The sequence below is a fragment of the Arachis hypogaea genome, chromosome 18, assembly GCF_003086295.3.
Source record: "Arachis hypogaea cultivar Tifrunner chromosome 18, arahy.Tifrunner.gnm2.J5K5, whole genome shotgun sequence".
Lineage (NCBI taxonomy): Eukaryota > Viridiplantae > Streptophyta > Magnoliopsida > Fabales > Fabaceae > Arachis > Arachis hypogaea.
Genome location: NC_092053.1, coordinates 104,738,425 through 104,743,186, shown reverse-complemented (window position 1 = coordinate 104,743,186; position 4,762 = coordinate 104,738,425).

Genomic DNA, 4,762 nt, shown 5'->3' with positions numbered 1-4,762 from the left:
TCATGGAATTTGCATCAAAATCTTCATGTTGAATGATTTAAGACAAGCATGACTATTTGGCCCAAAATGATTACTTAAGGCTCAAGAAAATGCATAAAACAACTAAAAATAAAAGAAAAAGGCTAGTGAAACTAGCCTAAGATGCCTTGGCATCAGCTGCTATAACACAGATGTCTGCCACTATCTCTGAGAGCTCATTATTATCAGGGCTTCTACTTATCCTTGCCTGATAACTTTCCTCATCAAACGAGGTGATTTCAGGTGAAGAACTCTTGTTATGGCATTTGGGCTGAAGTCCACCTCTTTTCCTCTTACGTAACTTTTGAAGGTTGGGCCTTGGTTTTATCCTCTCTTACTACATTCGTATAAAATTCTTTGATGAGGTTCCATTGATCTTCCCTCTGGACTTGTGAGCAATTGCCACCCCCTCTGTTCGATTTTCTCCAGAATTTGTGGTGACTCATCTGCATTGATTTGGAAGATTAACTCTGGCAATATCTTTCTCGCCCTTATCCGTTCGAATTCACGTTCATGAAAGGCAGTTTTGAATTTCTTCTCATCGAAAGGGACACTCGCCATGGGTTCCTTCCTCTTTTGCCTCTTTGAGCTTGATGATGCCATGAATTGAGTTGCTGTTTTGAGATGGAGGTTGGAGGATACGGAGAGATGAGGAATAGGTTGGCTAGGACAGAGTGTGATGAAAGGGGTTTGAGCAAGCCGAAAGTATGAAGTGTGGAGAGTGAGAATTTGAGTGTGAGGAATGATCATGCACTAAGGTTCACTTATATAGGGAGATCATGAGTGGATGGAAGGTGTGGATTGCAAGGATTGTTGCTTGATGGACGGTTGGGGTTGTGTATGAAGGAAGGACAAGGATCATCACTTAATGAGAGTGATTGGTTCGGTCTTCAAGGGTCTTCTTTCTCCAATGTTGCATGGCAGCGTTTCCCCATGCGTTCCCTCTTGAGACATGTGTGTAGTGCTCTTCATTAAGTGGCGAAATCTCCCCCATTTAATTGTCCAATCAATCCCTTTTTATGCTCCTTTTCTTTTCCTATAAAGACAAACTAAGAGAAGTAAGAAAAGATATTAAAATGACCATATGAACTTTACGGCTAATATTAATAAAAGGGAAGAAAGGATTCAATTGTTTATTTATGAATTCCAACTAACTAACTAACTATTGGTGGGTCCTTATATGCATTTTGGTGGCACCATGGGGTGACACCAAACTTAGTTTGAAGCATTGTGATGAAAAGTTTTGTTCAAAGCTCCCAAGACTAGCATGCATCTTGGTTTGCTTTGAACACCAAACTTGTTCTTCACTATATACTGCATGATAAAGATTTCACCAAGTGTTTGTCAAGTTTGGGTTGAAATTCATAAACATTGATTTATTCATTATTTTAAAAACATATAAAACATGGGTTGCCTCCCATGAAGCGCTTCTTTAGCGTCACTAGCTTGACGTTTTTCCTTCATCAGGGTGGTTGGTAGTGCTTAAAGTCTTCCCCTCTTGCTGTGGACTTATATCCATTGATTGGATCAATGATCTTCACATGTTCCAGGGAAAGAACTCTGTTGATGGTGAAGACCTTGGGTAACTGAGATGGTACAGTAGGGAGATTAGGGGGAATATCTGGGAAGTAAGCTGAGACAACTCTATCCCCTGGAGAGAAGTCTTCTGTAGGGATCTTCTTGTTCCTCCACCTTCTTGGTACCTTCTTCTTTGTTTCTTTTGAGGTTGCCTTCCCCTTGGTGACCTCTTTTTTCCAAGGAGTTGTGATGCTGTCTTCCCCTGCCTCTAGAGGTTTAGGTTCCTCCAACTTTTCCTTGAGCTGTGGCAATTGCTGTTTTCCTTGTTTATCTATTAAGGGGATCTCAGAATGAACTGGCTGTGCTTCAGTGCTTGTTTCCTCCTTCAGTGCCTCATTATCATTTGTGCTTAGTTCCTTGTCCTCTTGATCTGTTTCTTGTGAGAGCTTGAAAATATTGAAGCTGAGTCATTCATCATGGATCCTCAATATTAGCTCCCCTTTCTCTACATCGATAAGTGCTCTGGCCGTAGCTAGGAATGGTCTTCCCAATATGATTGGGTGAGTGTGACTCTCTTCCATGTCCAGAATGACAAAGTCTGTTGGGAGAAAGTATTTTCCAACCTTTAGCAACACATTTTCCACCACTCCTATTGTTTGCTTTTGAGTTTTGTCAGCCAGTCTGATGATTACATCTGTGGGCATTATCTCATTGATCTGCAGCCTCTTCACCAGGGATAGGGGCAGTAAGTTGATGCTGGCCCCCAAATCACATAGTGCTCTATCGAACATAGTTTCACCTATGGCACAACGGATGTGAAAACTCCCTGGGTCTCTTCTTTTTGTAGGCAACTCAGGTTGAATAAGGGCACTACATTCCTTGTTCATCACTATAGTCTGGCCTCCTTTGAGTGAGCTTTTCCTGGGAAGAAGTTCCTTCATATACTTGATGAATGCAGGCATTTGTTGAATTGCCTTGATGAATGGTTGATGACAAGTCATCTTAGCCCATTTTAGCTAGTCTTTTTCTTTTGTTTTCATTAGAATTATGCACTTTCTTGAGCTACAAGCAAGCTAATTGAGTAGATTTTCATGTTTCCCTTGATTGAACCAACCATATATGAATTCATGCCATTTCATGAGGTTTTGTGCTATATTTGTTGCATATTGTGAAAGATTGAATATCTCATGATTTTGAGCATAGCTTTGATGAGTTTGGTTGGTTTATGATAGGTGAAGAAAGCTTGGAGAAAGGTTGAAGCAAAGAGGAATGGCTAGGAGTGAAGAGAGGACAAGGGAATAAGTGAAAATTGAACCGGGTTGCATGAAGTTAGCCCCAATGTTAGCCCCCTAACTTGGAGGCTAACGTTGGGCATGAAAATCACTCCCTGGGCTCCCACGTTTGAGCCAACGTTAGCCCCTAACTTGGAGGCTAACGTTGGCACATGACATTGCAAAGAGGTGGCCAACGTTAGCTCCAACGTTAGCCCCCTAACTTGGAGGCTAACGTTGGAACTTGAGAGTTTCTCCCCTGGGCACCAACGTTTGCGCCAACGTTAGCCCCCTAACTTGGAGGCTAACGTTGGCACTTAAATTTCAAAGGGGGAAGGCCAACGTTTGCGCCAACGTTAGCCCCCTAACTTGGAGGCTAACGTTGGCACCACTAGCATATAAGGAAGGCCAACGTTAGGGTCAAAGTTAGACCCCTAACGTTGGCACCAACGTCCAAACCAGGGAATTTAGCTTGCTGATATGAAAAGTTAGGGTCAAAGTTAGACCCCTAACTTTGGCCCTAACGTTGAAACCAGCTTAGCCAACTTCAAAAACCGGTTCAATTGGTTCACTTCGGTTCTTCTTCAAACTTCAAGAGCAATCAACCAAGGCCTCTTTCAACCCAATTCCACCAAGAACAAAGGCCCAACTCAAGGCTTGAAGATCATTTTGGAAAGTGTATAAATAGGATAGAATTCAAGTTATTAGAAGAGCTTTCCTTTTGGAATTTTCATAATAGTTTTCGGAGAGCTTTTGAACTTGAGTGAACTTTAATTTCTTTGCTTTCATTGCTTTCATTTTCCATTTACTTTTGTCTTGGATCTTGGATTGGAGAATTGAAGAAATTCTGTTTCAATCTCAATCTTGGATCTCTCTGTTTATTTACTGCTTAATTGAATTCCATTTCTGGTTCATTGTTCATCATCTCTTTTCTTTGCAATTTACAATTTCCTTGCTATTGTTCTTGTTGGATCTAGGAAGGCATTGAGATCTAGACTTGGTTTTCTAGTCTCTGGGTCCTGAGATCTGAATTTCTCATTTCAATTCTCTGTTTATTGCTTTTTCTGTTAATTTACTTTACTGCTTCAAGATCCGGTTCAATCCCAATTCCCTTTCCCTCTTCTGTTTGATGCAATTTAATTTTTCCTTGTTTAAATTCTACAAATCCATTCCCCAATTCCCTTTACATTTCAAGCAATTTATATTCCTTGCACTTTAAGATTCCGCAATTTACATTTCTTGCACTTTAAGTTTCTGCCATTTAATTTCTTGTTCTTTAAGTTTCAGCAATTTATTTCTTGTTCTCTTTACTTCAATGCAATTTACATTCTGCAAGTCACACAATCATCAACCAAATCTTGATTCGCTTGACTAAATCAACCACTAAACTAAAATTGCTCAATCCTTCAATCCCTGTGGGATCGACCTCACTCCCGTGAGTTTTTATTACTTGATACGACCCGGTACACTTGCCGGTTGGATTGTGATGTTTAGTGAGAGATTCGTTTCTCACCAAAATATCTCATCAAGTTTTTGGCGCCGTTGCCGGGGATTGAATAGATTGACAATGATTAAGTGAGGTGGTGATCTAGATCAAGCACTTTTTCTTTAATTTTTGACTAACTCACTAACTGTTTGAAGTTTTGCCTGAGCTAATAGAAACCTCATTCTAGCAATAGAGTGAAATTTCCTTGGCTCATCCTGCTGGATATGATTTTCATAGTTTGAAAAACAAACGAGAGGAGTGGTTTTCGTTCATTTCTCTCTCAAGTTTGCCAACTGTTTGATACTTTGTGTCAACTGATCCTTCAATCATATCCTGGTCTGAATATGCACTACCTTCACTTGAATTGATTGTGACTGTGCAGATCATGGAAGGGAACTCAACAAATTCGAGCAATCATGAGAATAATACCCCCACCATGGACGATAATGTAACCCATGGTTCGAAGCAA